The 21,441-nt window shown below is 40.9% G+C and overlaps 2 long non-coding RNA genes across 2 annotated transcripts in view; both read right to left on the bottom strand.

The window, feature by feature from the left end:
* LOC135454331 (uncharacterized) overlaps positions 1–21,441 on the bottom strand; it is a 274,211-nt gene that overhangs the window by 141,313 nt on the left and 111,457 nt on the right. The window lies entirely within an intron of this gene.
* On the bottom strand, positions 283–4,223 carry LOC135454330 (uncharacterized). Its single transcript, XR_010442081.1, has 2 exons — positions 4,105–4,223; positions 283–646 (listed from the first exon to the last, which is right to left on the bottom strand). It is a non-coding gene; the product is annotated as an uncharacterized LOC135454330 (long non-coding RNA).

Raw genomic sequence — 21,441 nt, 5'->3', positions numbered from 1 at the left:
ACATTTGTTTTCTTTCAATAGGAACCAAAGCCTAAATATCACATTTGGCTATGCTGCCCTTTTGCAAATAAACCCTGAAGGAATGTGAGGAACAGATACTGCAGTTCAGGGCTCTGCAATGCCTGCAGTAACACCAGCTATGCATCTCACTGAACCATGCCATTTAGCAAAGGGCAGAGAGAGGAACAGACAAGGAAAAAAAAACCCTCATGCTACACCCAAGCTTAATATAAAATAAGAATAATTTAAAAAAAAAATTAAATATTCAAGACACACAACTGGTCATTTCCTCCTTCTTGTTGTTTTATTTTTAGCACCCTTTTAGCCATTGTGTGGTCTCTCTCAGCTTAGTTGTTCAACTCAGTTTTTAAATCTCATGAATAAAACACAAATCATGTTCAAGGAGCATTTTAGGAAGTAAAAAGGAAGATCTCATTAAGTCCCTTTTTCCCCTCACAGGTGGCCTGAAAGCAGCTTGAAAGCACTCTCCCTGTCCCACCAGACTCAGTTTCTCATTCTCTCCTGTGTGGCTGGTCCCACTGGGGAGGATTTGTCCTAAGAGGCATCACAGTCCTGACTCTGACACCTTCATTTGTTGCAGAGGGAGCATCACACCAGCAGCAGCTCATTGGTAAAGGCAAAATTGCTGAAAAAAATTCATAAAGGACTAAAATGAGCACCCAGACCAAACTCCAGGATGTAAAGCACAGCCCAGCTTGAGCAGAGTGCTGATCTGCATCCCTGGGCATGGAATGTGCTTGCAAATGATGCCACTTCTAGCATTTCAGGTAGCAGCTGATTCATAAGAAAAGAAAAGCCTGGGGAGCAAAGAAAAAACTGCACTCTTACTCTGTTCTTCTCATAGTAACAAATAAACATTCCATTTTTGTAATAAAATACTTTAAAACTTTCCAAGGAAATAAAACAATAACTATGCACATTAACAATTATTTTAAATTAAAGGAACATACAGCTCTAGGGATAGCATCAGAGACCAGAAGTCTCATACATCACTTTGTGGTCACACACAAACTCTGGCCAGACCCTGCAACAGAAATTCACTTCAGTGAATCTCAACCTTTAAATGCTCACAACAAGCCTAATTATTAAGCCTGTAATTTCACATTGAACTTTCAGAATGACTAGGTTGGAAGAGACCTTAAAGATCTCAGGGAGCTGTTTTCTTTTTAGCCAACACTATGAAATAGTTTAACTTCTGGCTATAATTTTCCTAGAACTTTGCATCAGTCCTGTATCTTTTGTGGCACTGATTCTGCGGCTGAGCTGCCCTTTTCAGAGGAAAAAGAAAAAAAAAAAAAAAAAGAAAACAAACCCCAAAAGTCATAATTGGCATGTGGTATCTGCTGGTTACTCGTTATGGAGTTTCAAGTGATTTCAGCAGTGGGATTTCAAAGGGGCAGAGCCACCCACAGCTCCTGGGTGAGCCAGGTCAGTCACCTCATGTACAGCACTCTAATTAACCCCAGCTCTCTAATCCAATTAAAACAGCCAGCCCAGAGCCTGCAGCCCCAGCTGGCAGCTCTGTCCCCCTGTCCCCAGGAGCAGCCCAGGTCCCTCTGTGTGTGACTGACAGGGTGGCAGCCACACTCAAGCTGTCCCTCTACTCCCAGGAGCCAGGCAATCCCCAAAAACCCCTTGCCAGGCTTTCCCAGCCTGCAGCCAGGTCAGGGCAGTGACAATAAAGCGATCTGGCTCTGTGAGATGCTGTGGTTCCTCCCAGTCAAACCTCTGCTGTCTATTTTGGGAGGTGTCCCCGTCTCCGCGCTGTCACTTCAGATGAGCGCGCAGCTGTTCTGAAGGCTTTGTACCTCAGCTCCTCCCTCCACCACATCCAGCTCTGCTGCTTTTTCCCCTCCTTCTCTGCACGAGTTACCTTAGGTGCCAGGAGAGTTCCCTCCCAGAATTTATTGTAGCGATCTTAATTAAATTAATATTCCTGAGTGCAGGGCTGCTGGGATCTGAGGCTGGTGTGAGGTTCATCGACTTTCACTTAGAGGGTAAAGTTTCCAGTTTTCACTCTCACGAGGCAATATGAAAAATTTATGACAGAAGCAGGAGAACTCTTGCTAGAGGCAATGACATCCCTGTGCAATTAAAACACTTTCAAGTGTCTTTTTTTCCTCCATTCTCCTTCCACTCATCTTAGAAAACAATATACAGAGCAACTTTATCCTGCACTGTAAGTTTTTAAGTTAAAGATCTGTAGGCAGTTGACAAATTATAACCTGATCATAAAAAATTTCTTACAGTTTCAAATGTTACATATTGTACAAGGTTATGGCCAGATGGTAAGGAGGTTTTTCTTTCCTCTGTTTTTTTTTTTTTTTATTTCTTCTGGTAAGAAAAACAGTTTAAAGCTTTCAAGCAACAGAAGAAACTCCCTCCACAAATAGAAACAGAGACCTTGCCTGCACTCATTGGAGATGGCAGATTTTACTGAACCCCTCCATGAGCAGCTGTGGCAAAGGGCAAGGCTGGGTTTGAGGGTCCCAAGCTCCAGGGATGCTGCCAGCACATCCCAAGGGCCAGGTTGTGCTGGGCACCCACATCCTGCAGCTCCATCCTCCTAAACCCTCTCAGAGGGGCAAACATTCAGAGCATCAGGAGACAGAGCCCTTGGACAAACCCCTCTAGATCTGAAAGCCACAAGTTTGACTCTGAGCAGCCCTGGGATGGGATGCCTCTGAAATAAACCCACTTCATTCTCTCTGATTTTGCAGAGCTGAGCAAGGGAGAGCTTTGGGGCAGTCAGCTTCTTTGTAAACCAACATTCAACTATTGCTGTGACTGCAAACTATGGGGAATAAAGCAACAATAAATACGTAATAACCAACACAATGCAATGGTTCTTTCTTACCTCACCAGAGGACATAATTTTTTGCACAGTGCATTGCAGAGCACACTGCAGTAACCAGAGCTAACTCTGCAACTTGGGAACAACAGAGACTGTTCTTTCCATGACCATGTAAAATTCTCCTTAAAAGCAGGTGCCCTGAGAGAAAAATTTACTTTAGTAGCTCATGCTTAATTCTAACATGCTAATCCTTGTTACCTCTGGATAGCCAACATCACTGCAATGCAGTGATCTATAAAAGAAAATACTGACTGTTATTGCTGAAATCAGGAATAATGGGAAAAGGACAGTTATGACTTCTTAAACTCACTTCAGAACTTAAACCTGAGTGATGCAAATAATGTAAATATCACAAATAACCACCAGCTGATCTAAGCAGCAGAGCAATATTGTTTTAAATGCTGTCTCACTCTGATCATAATGGCAGTAATACAAATAGGGTGTGGATTATAGTTGCAGAAAGTTGCACGTGGTGAAAGATTATGATTGTAAATTTACTTTCATTTTAAGATAAATCTACTGTTTTGTCTTTGGAAAGCTTTAAGAAACCCTTATTCCAGCCTCATATTGACTCTGTCCCTGCCCTGCCACCACTTCTCTCTTCCTCCCTCTCTCTGTAAATTCAGTCTCTCTTTGGACAACATTTCAGGATTAGGGTGGTGCCCACAGCCATCTCAGGGACCCCAAGCAATAAACACCCAAAGGAACCAACAACCCAGGGCTCCATTCTCAGTCACAAGTCCCATGGATCCATGGTGGGACACAGCAAAGCTGCCCTGGAGCCAGCTGACCCTGAGCAGTGGCAGGTTCTCCCTTGCCAAGTGCAGGAGAGTTGGAGCAATGCCTGTCCCTGGCTCAGGGCAGCACAGTCTATATTGAGGGAGCACTAAAGGCTAATCTAACCCTCCTGTGAGCACCCTGGTGTGGGCCAGAGAACTTGGGCAGCTCCTGAAATGGGACAGCACATCTTTGGTGTGAACTAGATGAACATCAACACAAAGGAAAACACAAACAATGAACAGTCACACCAAACAGAAAGGTCTCCCTGCTGCCTTTCACTACTGCCAGTGACTGGCACCCACCTCTCACCAGACATTTTGATAATGTGCTCTTTCAGCAGTGGTCTTCCATAATTTTCTCTGCCACACAGGCCCCTTTTCTCATTCCCAACTGTTGAGTGGTTGAGCCTTAAGTACAATAAAACACAACAGCAAGCAGAATTTTCTTACCTTAGAGAGGCTTTTTCATGGCACTATGCAAGAACAGCTCAGCAGCAAGGCTGGCAACCAGTACTTCTTGGGGCAGAAGCTCCTCCTTAAGAGCCTTCCTTGCTAATTACCCCAAGCTGCATTGAATAAAACAGCTTCAGGTGTGTAAGGCTTTCAGGTGTTACTAATGAAGGACTGTAATGAAGGGCAATAGTTTTCAGGTGAAAGTTGTAAAAGGACATAACGATAGCCGTTGAAGCCAGAAGTAAAGGAAAATAAAGTGTATTTCATTATCAGCAGGGACATCTCCTGAGAGAAACATAGGCTGGGCTCCAGGATGGGGCCCAAAACCAGATAGTGCCTGGGTCCCTCATTAATATGTGGATATTTCTGAATCAGTGCTTAAGGCACCAGAGAATGGCCTCAAACAGAACTTGTAGCTCCTGGGAGGGAGGAGAGGAATCACAGTTTTTTGAATGCCATTTTAAGAGCTGAAGCTGAGTGAAACACCACACAACCATCAAATCTGCGACAAAGAGGAAACAAGCAAGGTGCTATCATAGGGCAGAGCTCTGAGAAGGACTGACCCCACATCATATACAATACTCCTCTCACTCAGAGCTTAAACATATGCAAAAGAAGTAATATTTGATATATAAGGTAGCTGAAATGTCAGTTCACTGGACAAGGAAGAGAAGACTGTGATATTGCCTTTTTTGAATGCACCAAAGTATTAAACTTCCCATCTGAAGTAACCTTGAACCTGTTCTAACCATACTGCCAAGAGACGCCTACAATAGAAACACAAAGATAAACAGAGATATCAGCTCAAAGCTGAATTTGGAAGAAAAGGATAACCACTGGATACAGTAGCTTATTATTGTGTAGGTGGAGATGACAACACAAAATACAAAGAAGCAGGAACTCCTTTGCTGTCTCCAAAACATCCCTGCTAACACTTTGTGCTCCTGAGCAGTGAGGACTGCTTTGCCTAGCAAAAATCAGGCAAACTGTGAGTCATTTCTTTCCCCTAAAGAAGAATTCCTATAACCAAACTGTGACTGTTTTAACATCTTGCCTTCTTTTCTAAAATAAAGATAGGGGTTTAAAACACACACACACAAAGCCCACTCTTCTGTGCAATCCCCTCACCTGGAAGTTGCCATCCCCACAGCTGGAGGCAATCATGGCTATCACCTTCAGCAAAAATTGAGATCTACCCAACAAGCTCTGTATTAACTTCAGCTGAACACAGGCACAGAAATGTCCTGGAGTATTTCAGCTGCTTTTAAAGTGAATGCATATTTCTGTCCCAAATTAGAGAAATATGACAGTAGAGCACCAGATTGGTTAGAAGGTCTGGGCTCTCATACCTCTGTCATAAATGTCACGGAAAATCTATCAAACCTCCAACGTTTCTGTGTAAATGGGGAATGCAGGACTGCTTCCCATGGTAAGGGATTTCTGAGGGTAACAGCTTCAGAGCACACAAGCACCTCAAATAACACTGCAGTCAGGACCTACACCAAATAAATAAGGGATAAATTGGACAAAACCTGAGACAGGCATCTTCCCTTCTTCTGACACTCTCTCCCCCAGCCAGTGGACAGATTAACTCCAACAGCTGCTGCAGCCTAGTTAACGAAGGCAGGAATTCAGGGCACCAAGGGCAATTGATACTGCATTATATATTTTGCCAATTTAGCCTCAGTGAAGAAATCTATACTCCCCATCTGCACAGGGTTTTGCTAACACAGCACAAGACAAATAGTAACCACCAGCTGTAATAAGTGAAGTGAGGGATGAAGGAATTCGTGGAGTTCAGGATAGTTTCCCAAAGGTCAGAAGCTCACATCACCAAAACAGTACTGGGGGAGATGTGGGACTTCCCTGAGAGAGCAAGTACAAGCCCAAATGGAAGAATTCTGTGTGAGAGACTGTATAGTAATTGGTGTCATGGAAAAAACCCTCTCTTTTCAAGGCAGAAGAAACAGACAAGATGATGGAGGTTATAAAAAGCATCTTGCACTGTAACTGACCTTGAAACCCTTCTTTTCTCTCAGCCTGATTAAGGGAAAAATACTTAGTTAGACACTCTCTTTGTCCTCCACATGGATAAGCACAAGAAATAGGGGAAAAAAAAAAAGAAAAAAAAAAGGAGGAGGAGAAGAGGAAGAGAAAATCAATACAAGCTGTCTTCAGTTTAACCAGAATGTTACAGTGAATAGGTTTATGAAACCTCCAGTAAAGAGGAGCACAATTGCTCCCACAACAGCAGAAGCTGCTAAATTTTAGTGTAGTGTAACTTTCTAAGGTGTCATATAACAAAAAGAAAATGCAGGTGTTCTTACTGTCCAAGGACAGTACTTGTATTAGAGTGTATAAATTACCAACCTGGAATTAACTCATCTGATCTAATGCAGGGGTTGTGACAGCAATCACTACTCTGTGCTGCACAAGAAAATAAAAAACCTGCCTCACACATGGGAAGAATAAATAGAGATAATGGCCAGCAGCTCTTCCCATCTCTCTCAGCAAAAAGATTTATGCTCTGAAAGAAGAGTATACACCCCATCAAGTGTTTTTGGTTTAAGTATATGGATTTAAGCTACACAAAACAATAATTGTCTACATTTTCCTGATAAACAGCTTAATGAGCACTGGTGAATTCCTGTCCTTGCTGGTGTCTTGTAGCTGTCAGTCCCACAGGAACATTCTGAGTAGGATGAAAACAGAATCCTGCTCCTGATTTCTCTCTCTTTTCCCTTTCTTCCTTACATAGCCAGGTATATATTCTCATTGAACCAGCTGCATGATCCTGCCTGACAACAACCAGACAGATACTGAGGAAGAGAAATAGTGGCTATGGAAAATAAGCAGATGGTCTTTCTTTACTATGCAGGTGCTGTTCAGCAATTTTTCCCACCAGTGAAGCTGCTGTATTTTGCACAATGTTTTCCCAATTCACCAGACAATCAGGAGCAGAACAACATGAATGCTCTGTTCTGCTGCGAGGTGCTGAGACAGCAGGTTATCAGTGGTGACTCTGAAGCTTGCTGACATCTGACATGAATTCCTGGCATGCTGACTTTTTAAAAATCGATGGGGACAGACCTCAGAGTAACAGAAATAGCTGTGAAGTTTAACACTGCTGAAACTGTTCAGGTTTGATTGGCTGCTGAACATGGAAGGTCAGAAAGAGGAGCACTGGATCCTCATCAGTAGGAACAGAAGCAGATTATTATGGAAAAAAAAAATCACCCTGAAGTTTCATAGCTTACTGTTCCTGTGAAATAGCCGAGATCAGGAGATGCATAATGTGCAGCAGACCTCTCCTTTATTAATACAACCTTAAGCTAAGGATGAAAAATGTATATTGGCATACAGAAAGGCTCAATGGAGTGTTATAAAGCCATTGCTTGACCTCCATTTTTTGATAATTTTAAAGCAGTTCCTAAAAACTTTTTTTAAAGGAAACACTTTAGCCTTTTTTTTTAAAGGAAACACAGAAAGATTGTTGATGTTAATTAGACTGCACTCTTTGGAGTGGAAGGGGGGAGGGAACTGTTAAGCTCCAGGAGAAAAGTACCTATAAATTTAAGTTTTGCTTAAAACATGGATGTAGCCTCTTTGCCTTCTTAATAAAGCAAGTATCTCTTCAATCTAGAGCAAATTGCACCCTCAAAACTGCAAACCACCTGCCTGCAGAACGCATGAAGCACAATTCCTCATTTATCTCACTCATTTATACATGCTAAGAAGGCCCACATAGAGAGAAACACCCATATAGTCAATGGAAATGTAAAAGAAAGTCAGCAAACTCCTTTGTAAGGCTATCAGAAAATTTTAAAAACCAAAAAAAAATTGGAATTTTCCTTTCTAAACACAAATAGGAATGAAACCTGGATGACAGAAATTGCTGACAGAAGAGGGTGAAAACATTTTCATCACTATTTTTCAAAAGGACCTTGCACTTACAGGTCAAAAAAAGGCCTCATGCTTTAGAACATTAGTACAGTAATCATACTAATACACTTTATTGAAACTTAGTAAAAGGACATTGTCAAGTGCTTTTATGCAGTTTCTAATGTAGGTGTTTCGCTCTCCACTGATTGTATAATAACCTCTCAACAGTTTGAAAATAACATCTCTCTCTCTCTCTGTTCCCCTTGTTGGTAAACACAGTTTCTGCAGTTATGGACCATGAGCCAGCATGGTAATGGACTTCTAAATTCAGGAGCACTCAAAAGTGTATCAGTGCTAACAATTAAAGTAACAAATCCTTAGCTTGTGTTCCTTGAACTTCAGCCTCTGCACTCACATGTTTGTGCTGTTGTACTAACATTATTTTTTTTTTACTTATCTCCTCAGTTAAAGCGATATTTTTTCATATATTGCATAGTGTGCCATGTCTCCAAATGGAGTTTTGCATTGATTACTGGTACCATGGCATGCAGGATGCCCATTCTGGCAGGGAGTGTGGGTTCAGAGTGCCACCATCCAACCCTTCCCTGTGTTTGAGCAGCCCAGGAGAGAAGGACCCTCCAAGAGCCGTGTGCTTTAGAAGCTTCCCAGCAGCTCTCTCATAAAAAGCAGACCTGTTGCCAGCTGTTGGGTGCACATTTTTCTCCCTCATAAGAGAGGGACTTCTTCCCAGTGTGGACTCTCTCCTTTACCTGGCTCACTGCTTTCCAGCTGCTGAAGGGTTCTGCTGGTCTGTAGGGAACAATCTACTGCCTGTCCCTTAAGTGTGTCAGAAAACAAGGACCACATACACCGTGTTAGGGGAGAGGCTCTGGACAGGCCTTTCTGATCTCTGCAGAGTGAGGCCTCACATTATGGATGGCCAATGTGCTGCTCAAACCATGAGATAACACCTCTAATCTCCTTGCCATGTAAATCTGCATGGCCACCATGGAACTCCTGCACCAAAGTGCCTATTCCACTCTCCCAGCACATTCTCTTCAACCATTCCATGCCCTTGCTATTTAAATGCCTGATGATTGGAGATCCAGTGAGCTGAAATTACCTTATTTAAAAATATCCCTAGTAGGGAGATGCCCAATTTATTTACTCGCAGAGAATTTTCTTTTGAACATTATTTTGTTCAATACCATTAAGTCAAAGCATTTAAAAGTGAAACCAACAAAAGCATATAGAAACAGAATGCTAATGATTTGCCCCAGAGAGGAGAGGTCTTTTGAGTGATTTCCAGCCTTATAGGAAAGCAACTTTCCCTTTTAAAGTAAAACAAAATTTTCAGGTCAGCCCATCCAACTCAGGTTTGCACAAAGTTACTCCTGCTGCAGTTTAAATCTTACTCAGCTGTCTTCTGGCTTACTCCAGTGATTCCCCAGAGTTGTGGGAATAAAATGAGTAAATTTTTCTGTAGATACAAAAACTGAAGATTTCAAAAGCCTAAAGCTTTTCAGTGGACACACTATTAATTGCCAACTAACCACTTGGGGATAACCATTTTTCAAGGTATCTGTACATGACTCAGTTCAGGGTTTATTTTTAGACTACCAGATTCTAGAAGTTTTTGGATACAATATATGATGAAACCAATCCCAGACAGCAAAAATAAAAATCAGAGCAAATGTGACTGAGCACAACAACAATAAAGATTGCATGGATCAGAACATACAATACCCTGGGCAAGATCCTCCTGGATTTTTTTTGAATAACAAGCCGTCCCTTTTGAATAGAACATTCAATACATTCCTGCAAAATTTGTGGGATTCGTGGGATATGTCCTGCATCTCCAATGTCTCTGCAGAGCCTCTGAAGTGTTTTTCATGGTTAAATCCCTAGTGCCAGACTCTTCAGCTAATCAGATCATCAATTCCTAGTGTGCCTATTTCTGGAAATAAGAACAATTCCCTGTGTCTGTAATGCCAAGCTCCTCTCTCAGATGTTATGCCTCCTACTAAAACAAACAGAGATATTTATGGCAGATATCACTGAAATACAGGAGAGACAACAAAACCCAGAAAGATTAAAAAAACGTGATTTAAAACTAAAATCCATTTTGGGAAGACAAAACCACACAGTATAAGTGTCCTTTTGTTATTTCTGCTTTTTTAAGACAGTAGATGCCATGCATAACACAGATTTTTGGTTCTGTGCTGTTGACGGCATTTAAGAAAATAAAAATCTCACAAAACCAAGAAATTCTTTAGATTTGAAATTCTGGGAATCTTACCAGATGGATGCCTTAGTGTGTGAGAGAAATATTCTGACTATAAATGTCGGCATTGGAGCGTTGCCTCAAATTGAAAGTTTAGAAGCAATTGAATCCCTCTGCTTCCCTCTCCCAATCTATGCTTCCAAAAAATAATCAAGGACTCATCAGATCCCAAGGACAGTGCATTATTTCAAGAATGGTGAATGCCTAGAGACATAAACTCTTTTATTGTCAAGTGACTTACAATACATGGGCAACAAATAAACCCAGGAAAGATCTGGATTGAGCAAGAACAGATTTCCTTACATGATAAAGGGCAATATTCACTAAAAATGTGAGAGAATCAGATTCTCATCTAGCAACAATGAATTTGAAAGTGAGAGAAGTATAGGAGCAGTCTTAAATCCTGAGTCACAGGCATGGCTTGGTCACTGTGTAACCTTAGGCTGGTGTTTTGGAAGTGTACATGGCAATGGATGCAATATTCCTTGTCCTGACAAAGGGGCAAAACTTTAAATTCTTCAGCTCAGCTCCCAGAAGATTTCTCAAAAATCAGTCAGAGTAGCCAATGCCCAAGTTCCAGGACAGGCTGGATGCTGATAGCAGCTCCAGAGGCAATGCAAGGAGCTCAGGGTCACCAGGGAGAGTGGATGTGCCTCAAACAGGACATCAGGAACATCCAGGATAGTGCTGGAGGCCTCCCCAGTCCCCAGAGCTCTGTGCAATCAGGATTGAGATGAGGCAGTTTAAAGATACACAACCATCTCTTCCTCTGGGCTTTCAGTCCTTACAGCACAGGGCACAGCCAAGCCTGTCCAGCTCACAGTTCAGTGTTTAATTCATGTCTCCCTCCAGACAAACTGGTACTTTATCAAGTCATTCTTGCAACTTCTAAATAGATTTAAAGGCACCAAAGTCTGAAAATTAATAAGTGAGTTCAGGCAAAATCACTTTTTTAGTAATTAAACCTGAGCAAGGAGGTAATATTAAATGTGTTTCATGTACTTATTATTTTAAAATTTTATTGGCCTATTGTATTGAAATATCCCTCATTCTCTTTGATTTGATTACATAATAATCATTCCACTGCTACCTAACACAAATAGGGAATGACTTTATAATCCAGGCCCTTTTTCCAGGTATTCTGTAAAGTGAACAGCGACACAACACCTCAGAGAACAGTAAGGCCCTTGATTTTCATTCCAGAGAGTCAAAGTTCTATGTTTGGATTTAATAGTAGTTAATTATTACAGATAACAATGTAGCTTTTTAACAGTCATGAATTAATTTACTTTAATAGACAAAAAAAAAAAAATTCAATTACCCAGAAAATGACTATTGAGGTGGCAAGCTGTGGTGGTTTAACCTGACTGAAACCAGTTTTAAGCTCAGCATCCATCACAGATTTGAGAGAGCACATCCACCATCCCAGCCCAGCCAGACCCCAGCACTGGGGCTGTGTCAGAGAGCAGGATGAGAGCCTGGGACTCTGCTCCCACTCCCTGCTTTCCCAAGGCTCTCTGCACTGCAGCCCCCATCTCTGGGGCAGGATAACACAGCGAGGAGAGCTGGGCAGGGCAGGTACTGTGCAAAACACGAGAACAGAAACATCAGTGGCACTGAGGACGGCCTCTGATCTCAGCAACCCAGGGAGCTGCTGTCCACGAGCACTGAGTACCCTGTGAAGAGAAACACTAAAAGAAAGCAAGAAAGCACTGTCCTTTACTGGCCCCTTTGATTTTATCACCTGTCACAGCATCAAGTGCTCCTTTCAAAATTTGTGAGACTTGAAATATTATGGCCACACAACACTAGACTAAGAAAAGGACCTTTTACCTTTTTTTTTCTCCCCCTAGGTAAGCAGGATATCAGGAGCAAAAAGTATCACATTTGTGAAATCTTTATCAACATTAATTCTGAGGACAGAGATACTACAAGGAAAAAGAATTTGTCTCTGCTGATTTGCTGTGTTTTTGACACTGCTTTATTCTCCTCAAAGCTGATTCTAGGTATTAAATACATCAAATGTCAGCCTGCTGTCTTTTCAGGACTCTAATTTTGCCATTGACTTGGAAAAAAAAAATATTAAGTTCCCATTAGCTTCTATTAAGAGCCCAGACTCAAAAGAACAAAGATTAAGAATTAAAGCAATGATAATATTAGGTTTTGCTTTATGCCTTTTCCCTTATAATATCTAGGCTTTTCATGAGACCATTCAAGGGTAAGAATAATCTTTTTTTGTTTTAGGTCAGTCTAATGCAATATCTATCTCCACAGAACTGCAATGGGATTTATGTGAAAAAGTTACTAAACCTGGGGTTGTGCAGTCAGCCTTCTTCAGGATTTATGAAAAAGCAGGGACATTTCTCTATGGACATTTTTGAAGACTTCTAATTTGCAGAGAAAACTTGCTTGTGGATCAGAATTCTGCAGTGCCAAGCCCAGAAACAAAGACAGCCACCATCCCCATCCCAGCACCCCAAAGACAGGCTGTGCTCCCCCTGGGCCTGAGATGCTTGTCCTGAAACATATTTCAAATAAAGGACTGGCTATTTGGAACTATACAAATGGGAGACAGAAAACACAGATGCAATAAAACAAACAAAAAATAATGCAGTGGAAGAAGCCTAGACACAGATGAAGATTTTGTTGTGAGAATGTGAAAGAACTGGGCAGGTATTTTGGACAAAGCAGTGCCTGGAAAGGTGCTCAGCTGTGGATATAAGACATAAACCTCAGAGCAGTTTTCATCAATAATCAGGTTAGCTAGGCCTGTGCAATAAACAAATTAGGTGCAACCTGGCTGGTTTTCAGTTTTTCTACCAAGGAAAAAGAGCACAGAAGACCTCATGTTTCATTTTAAATTTGAGGAAAAAAGGTTTGCTGACAGACCAAAACACACCTGAGCAAAAGCACACTCAGTCCATCTCAAGAGTTGCATAAAGCAGAGCTACTGTCTTCTAAGAAGCTGATTTCCATTTAATACATGTACACACATATATATATACATGCATATATACATATACACATATATATATTTATAAGTATGGTGAGAACAAAGACTACCATCCTCCAGAAGTACCAGAATGTTCATGAGGGAAGCCACTTCCAAGGAGCTGGTCTCCATAAGCACAATGCTTGTTATTTTATTAACATTTTGAGGACTTAAAGGCACCTCACAAGAGCATATACTCACATAGGAAAGATGCTTCTAACTTAAAATCAAATTATTCACCTGATAGATCTCCAAGCCTTTCACAGCACTGAAATTCAGTTCTCTTAATGAGGATCAGTAATTGTAGATTCAAAGACTGCCCAAACCAGCCAGCAGGAGATAATATGTAATATGTAACCACAGGAAAAGCAAACTGGAAAAAGAAAGACCACTGGCTTTCATAAATCATTTTTTGACAGGAAGGTTATTTATCATGGGAAATAAGCTTAATCAATAATAGAGTGAAACAACCTTAATAAAAAAGGGAATCAAGCTCTGTTCTGTTAGAGCATTATAATTAATGTGGGTAGGGGGAGCGAGAAGAGGCAGAAAGAATTGTTACAGAGAATTGTTATTATCCTGACAAATGGATTCTGGATTGTTGCTAAAAGTTCATTTTCATCCAGCAGCTTTGAATGAGAAAGGATCAAGGAGTGCATTTTGTTTTCCTAGAAGTAATGAGAAATTTTGAGGGAGGTGCTCAATGAAGGAAGAGTTATGCAAGGGATGAATATATTTTGCTTTGATCTCAAGGGAATGATGTAACCAATCGTGACTATATTAAACATCAGCTTTCTTAAAAGATGTGGGAAGACCATGTTTTTCTCAATTTATTTTTATATACAAACCAAGCGTTAGTTTTTCCAAAAGTCATAGTTTTTGTTTTGAGTTGATTAATTTTACAAATATGAGAAGAAAGGAAAAGCACTCTAGAGAAATTTCAGAAGACTGATGAAAAGAAATGATTTCATCTACATTAAAACACAAACACTTGTGTATTATAGTTATTGTTTTGTTCAGTCACTTTTCATTTATCTTTCCAACTATTTTTATTGATAGATGATAATTCCATACGATTTTGAAAACATTTAGCAAATTTTCTGAAAAATATTGCAAAACTTCCTCTGCAAAAGGAAGTACATGTAAGTATAGTGTTCACAGCTATCCCAGAGGGAATAGATCTCCCAACCATAAATCATTTATCTCAATCCACTTGGCCACATCATCAACATAAAGGAATAGTGTTGTTCATGCTTAATTTAAAAAAAAAAAAATTAACACATAATTTCTAATTGAAGCAAAATCAAAAATTGAAAGAAATACCAGTCCCTAAAGGAAGTAACAAAGAAGCTGCAATTTTCTGTGGAGGACATACAGGTACATTAACTCAAAAAGTACATTGAGAGGGAGAAAGAAAATATGTGTAAAGAATGATGAAAATGGGAATGGAGGAATGAACAACAAATTTGCTGGACTGACTCAGATTCTGTATTTCAGTTATGATGTCCAAAATTCCTGAAACCTGGAAGCAACTGTCTACCAAAATAAAAAACCAACAAAAAACCCCAAACAAACAAACAAACACCAAAAACCCAAACCCCAATACTGCAAAGGTTTTAATAATTTAACAATCAATGTAATGATTAGCATGCCTAGCCTAAACTTTTGGATTTCAGGAGAGTGGCTCTTTTGGCTCTAAAGCAGACATTCTGTTCCTGTTCCCAAAGCCCTTCTGAGTTCCACTCAGTATTCCACTGACTATTCACACACAATCTACAGACAAGCCACAGGTCAGGAAAAGCAGAATAGCAAAATAATTCTTATCCAGGAGATCATTTGAAAGCCTCTTAAAGTGTTCCCAGACAATTTGTGAAGGGGGAGAAAAAGATTATGAGGTATCCTACCTGTTACAAATTATTCAGCAGCTCAGAAAGTCACTCATTTCTAGAATAGAGTGGTTGAAAACAACAGAATTTTTGATGATTTATTGTGAAATTCTTAACTTTTTATTTTATCAGAGGATAAAAAAAATGTTTTCAGGTAACTTTTTACACAAGCCCTACTCTGTATTAATTTCAGCTTTTTTTCTGCTTGATCCTACCAGGATTAAACTGGCAATGTTCCTGAGAACATGGAACAAGCTGGATCAGGACCCCTCTTCTTCAGGAACTCCTTATTTTCCCCACTTTGTGTCAATAAGTTATCTCAAAACTGGAGTAACTTAGACATAAAGGAAGTATAAATATAAGATTTCAAAGTGTTGTACTCTAGGCTAAATTCTTCTTCAGGTTCCACTGGGAAGAGTTTCAAAACCCAATGCATGAAACCAGCCCAGAGTTCAGCCTGCTCCTGCTTCCCCATCCAGCATTGCAACCCTGCCACAGCTTCTCAGCTGAAATTAAACACTCAGCATCCCTTCCTTCCCATTCTGTTCTGTGCACAGCATCAGTGAGGCAGAGCTGGGCTACTGTTAATTGAATTAAGTGGGAGAATGGAGAAGAGAACACCTCACTCCTGTGTTACTGACAGTCAGCACAGCACCCACTGGTCCCTCATCCAGTCCCTGTGGAGAATGCAGCACTTTAATCACGCTCACTGCAGCACTGGGAATGTGCTTCCTGCTCCTTTTACACCTCCACATTCAGGTGTGTTCTCTCTATCTCTTCCAGAAACGCATGGATTGCTCTCCTCATTGCAAACGTGGACCACACAGAAGTGGAACCCAGTTCTATATTGATATGCACTTTTTTACACAAGTCATTAGAACTGCAGAAGAGGAATCCTTTTTCTGCTGGGAGAGACATGGCAATAGTGATTGACCATTCTTTTTCCTGGCTTGCTTGCAATAAAACACTTATTCATAATGCATGTTTAGTGCTGCAGGTGGCATTGTTACTGTTCAAAGATCCCTACTCAGCACATAATGTGGTTGGCACTTCATCTTCCTGAAAATGAATCTTGAAAACTTCTTGAATTATATATCTCCTCCTGCTTTTCAGTAGATCCATAATTTCCTTCAGAAGATGGATTGCAGATAGCAGCACTGATGAGAATTAAACTAGCAAGGTTCATGTTAAGAACATAGTCAGTAAATCAAAAACTGAAAGTAATGTCAGAGATTCAAAATTGTAGACTGACAATATCCTGAGATGCTGCTTATGATGGAGTCTGGTAATGAAGTCATGAGGTTAAACATCAGCCTTTCATAGATATCCACCTGCTCAAGTACCAGAAACCTGCACTCCCCTCCTAGGAACTGTGAATTCACTCTTGCTGCTTATATGGAGAAGGACCCCTCAGTCAACTAATTCTAAAAGGAAGAGACTGTATGCAGCAAAAGCCATAGAGCTGGTCCCTCCAAATGCCAATAAATAATGCCAATAAACACAGAGATTTAGGAAGTTACCACCGGGGATATTCTCCTGCATCACAAAGCTACATGTTCAACCAATGGAAAAAACCTCTTTATCTTCAGAATTTTTAAATACCCATAAAAACTGTCACTCCAAAACAATCATATTCACCTTTAAGAGTAATTGTATTGATCCTGAAAAATTTAATTGAAGTTTAACTGAAAGAATTCATTAGTGATACTTGGCACCCATATCAATGTATTGGAGAAAGCTATTCCTAACCCCTTCTGTTTTGCTGGTGAATAACCCTGCCAAAATCCATTTCATACCAATCCCTCCAGCTATGGATGTGAAGCAGATATTCTGCTCCAGTGCTTGTCTCCTTATGATGTCTGTAGGATAGTGAAGACCTCCAAGAAAGGTAGAAAAGAGGATTCACATCCCATACATTTTATATTTCTGACATCAATTACATGCCCGCTCCCTTCCTTGTGTCATAAACTGTTCTACTTCTCTGTTCACAAATAATTTGCTGAGGAGGACCACACATAGGGTAAATACTTGTTTCATGGCTGTTGATGTTAGTGGGAGCCTTGCAGCTCTGTCTCTGTGCATGCACAGACTCTCCACCCCTGTGCAGGGCTTTAGGCCTTCAGGAGTGTCAGGCTCAGGAAATTGATGGGCTGTGCTCCCATCTCAGAGCATCCACATCTCTCTCTAAGGGATTGATGTGCAGAAACCAACATGTGGCAGGATAAGACACTATCCTTAGTTTATGGAGGTAACCACGTTAGACCATGAAATGCTCAGCATTAGAAAGCTCACATCTACATGCAGCAATTTCCCTTTTTTAATAAAGAGGTGTTTGCATTCTCACATGAATTTAGTCCTTGTGGAAACAGCTCTAAGCATCCCATTTCTTGTTTACCTACAGAAGTTACACAGGACCAATGGAAGCACTGTGACTGTCCTCCAGAGTCCACCAAAACCTCTCAGCCTTGGCCAGGACAAGAGGGTAATTCAAACTTTGTGTCAATAAAATCATCACAAGCTCACTGAAGTTTCCCAGTGCAATGGTGAATTCTGGGGCATATCAAATAGGGGCTAAATCAAATCCAGCAATTTTCCACTGCTCTGATACATGCTTCCAAAAGAAGAAGAATTTAACAAACCAGAGCTTCAGTTGATATAAATCAGCCCCATTCCACTGAAGCTAATGCAGCTGCATTGATTCACAGCCACTGAAGTCTTGGACTCTGGTCTCAGAAATATGATAGAGATTCCATTTGCTAATGTAAATGTATATTGATGGTTTATCACGTAAATTTGTTCAGGAAAATGCATGAATCAGTGCTGCTTTTTTAGTAATAAATCGCCATAACAGGTAGGAATAAGTTTTGAGCTTTTAAAGAACCCGATATATGCACTTCAGTCACGCAGTAATTCTGCAAGTACTCCCTTGCTTTGTAAAACACCTTTTTCCTTAGTGCCCCTCTTGATGCAAGCCCAGAAATTGCACCACCACTCCTATGACTGTAGACAACAAATTTAAAATACCCTTAATTGGAAGCTGAAAAAACTAAGCGAGCTGCACAATGGCTGAGACACAAGACTTATGGTTGTTTACTGTAACACTAAGACAGTCCCATTAACAAGAATGATGGGAAACTGCATCCTGGCATTATTCTTAGCAAAAGACTTGACAAATATGTTTTGTAAATGAAGGAACTACAACAGAGAAAACATATAATACACTTTTCCCCCCTTTTTCCCAGCGAAATGGTTGCATGTTTAATGCTTTATACATTATTCAAGGCTCCATTTTCCAGGGTTCATCAATACCCTAGTCTGCAGCAGCTAGAAGCTTGTAACAACTGACAAATGTAGACAAACATGCTGCTTAACCCAGGAACAGTGGGTCAGAGAACAAACAGGAAAATTTATTGTCTTTGCTATATTACTGTTGGAATGGAGAAGTAAATGAATACCATACGTTATAGCTTATCACTTACAGTATGAGTGTATCATGAACAGCCCAGCATGTCCTACTTAAATAATACTGATGGATAACATGCAGGCAGCTTTTGTTCACTGCTGAGGTTTTGTCTTGTCTACATGTTGTTTATACTTATTTAGGGCTAGAGGAAGAGACAAAAGAATAGCAGGAGCCATGCTAGAGGCTCATACAGCCCCCTTCCTCCACGCAGCCATAATGAATCCAGGCTGTGCCTACCATGGAAAGCTATTGCAGAGAAATATAGAAGCCTTCTTGGGGTAAAAAGCAGATTCCACAAAATATATCCTTAGAGCAGACATTATATTATTTCCCAGCTGCACTTGTAAGCAGCTCTGCAGAGGACAAAGGAGAAAAAGGAGGGGAAAGAAGGTGGTGGCAGGGAGGAATATCAACCTGAGTTTTATTGCCTCTGCCTGCTGGAGAACTGTAGGGAGATTAGCAATAATTTTTATATTCAGCACTGTACCTCTGAAGGTGACTCAAGAACTTGTGTGAACTAGAATTCTAGTGGAGTATAAGCAAACCCCCAGACCTGTGCTGCTGTTTCTGTCCTGCCCTCAGCCTGCTGTTTGGCCAGACCATTCCAGCTGTGCCAGGCAGGCCTGGTGCACCTCTGGATTTCTGCATTAACATCTGCAGCACGATTCCTCAGGTACCTGGTCTGAGGGGATCACTGCCTGAGGATCTCATCCCACACTGCCATCACACTATTTCAGACTTGATGTCGGTGCTGTGTGAATGGCAAATGGGGAGGAAAAGGCACGGCATGCTTGAAAAATGGAATTCAGAGCCATTTGATATTCATCCTGCTATTGTGCCACAGAAACTGCAGGGCAATGTAGAATCAAGCCCCACATGAAGGAAATAATTTAGCAACATCAGGGATCCTTTTAAATGATGATTAAGCTTTTTGCTATTCAATGGAAAAAATAGATATCAAGCACACCCCCATTCCTCCCTCCCACTCCCCCAAAAACCCCAGTAATTTTTCTTAAGCAATTGAAGGTAGTTGTGACTGAAGGGTTAGATTTATAATTTTTGGTAATTTAAGTCACTTATATTAACCACAGGAATTAATTTGGTCTGACACCTTTGCAAGCAGGTTTTTACCAACAGAAAAAAGATATTCCCAGCCCAACATGAATTAAGTAGTGCTTGTCTACTCACAAAACTGTATCATTTTAATTAAGATTTTGCAGTCACCACTTATTAATTTAAACCTGACCTATATCTCAGTGAGGGAATTTAAACTAACAAGTCAGGTTCCAATAGATTGGAGCTCCTTACACAAATCACAGGGATTTTAATGAAGCAGCTCGATATTCCATCTGTATTTACTCTGGCATGATTTTGTGATGCACGACAAGCCTCCTGTGAAAAGGATTTTAAAAAGAAACCTTGCTTCAAAAAGGAAACAAGATGGGATGAGCTCCAAATGGGACTCAGGTCTCCAGTTCTCAGTGGTCCAAATCTCATATTGGTCAAGATGAGCCTACTCAGCAAAATATCACATAGTGGTGATTTCTCTGTGTGAGTAAATTCATTCTTTAATACCTACTCCTCGTTTTAATTGGTTGATTTATGCTTGGTATAAATGAAGAACACAGATATTTACTCAGATACAGAAAAAAAACCCAAGAAACAAAGAACCCCCACCAAAACAATCCAGTCCTTGGACCCTATTTGGGTAAAGAGATTTTTCTTTCCCACTGCCACTTCCCAACATTAATTTTCATGCCAGTATCCCAGAAATCTGTGGTTCTTTAAGGCTGCCATTTGCTTATGCAGAACACAGTAAAATTCAGGAGCTGTTCTGGGATGTATTCAACCTGGCTGAACATCGTTTTCCTTTTCAATATAAAAACTGAATTAGCAGGGCTGGCCAACAGGGCTCTATGGAATGACATGAGGAAACTGAGGCTATTTATGACCATCATGGAGAACTGGTATCCATGCTAAAAATTTTGGTTTACTCTGCTATAAACTGAGAAAAGGAACCACCAAAGCTGTTTCCTAATCTTGGGCTGATGATCCAACAATCACTGAATGAAAATATCCAGAAAAGATTGTTAATCCAAAACCTGTTTCCCAAATTTTGGCAGATTTGTTTGGGCATCTTAAATACACTTCTACATTAAATTTGTGCACCTGGTACCTAGTGTGGCATTTCTTTGCCTCCACTGCAGCTCTCTCAGTGCAGTGTCTGTGATTAGGCTGACTATGACAAAACTCAAGCACCAGCTTTGCATTCCAGAAAGTCACCAGACAGCAATCCTGGGATATGACTGCTCATCAAGAGCCTGGTGACATCTGCAGCAGAGCAGATGGTGACGTTCCACAGGTCCTGCTGCAGGGGCTCTCAGTTTTCAAGGCAGTTCTTGTAAATTTGGAAACTTTGATCTACAGTCTTTGCCATCCTCTAGCACTTAGGAAGACGACACAGACAGCTAAGCACAAAAAAGGCCCTTCAAGCACAAAGGGAATGTAAGAATCCCTGCAAAATAACCGAGTGATAAACCCCACACCTTGCTCTAACACATGAGCATTGCCCCTGGCTGTGGCCACTGGCAATGCTGAGTTTGGCTCTGCTGTGTTTGTTTGCCTCTAGTTAAAGGTTATCAGATTTATACCCATTTAAACCCACTCCTGTTCCCCATCCTGCATACACAGCTCAGGCTCCCAGTAACCTGGATAACCCCCTCAGGACCCTGTCCAGCCTCTCAGCATCCCCCTAGACCTGCAGGAATCAAATCATGCTCTGGGTAGGGACACCAGCACCACCAAGAAGGTTGGGACAACTTCCTGA

Source organism: Zonotrichia leucophrys, chromosome 14 (assembly GCF_028769735.1).
Source record: "Zonotrichia leucophrys gambelii isolate GWCS_2022_RI chromosome 14, RI_Zleu_2.0, whole genome shotgun sequence".
NCBI classification, from domain to species: Eukaryota; Metazoa; Chordata; class Aves; order Passeriformes; family Passerellidae; genus Zonotrichia; species Zonotrichia leucophrys.
The sequence above is the reverse complement of the archived record's forward strand: the minus strand, read 5'-3'. Positions and strand labels throughout refer to the sequence as shown.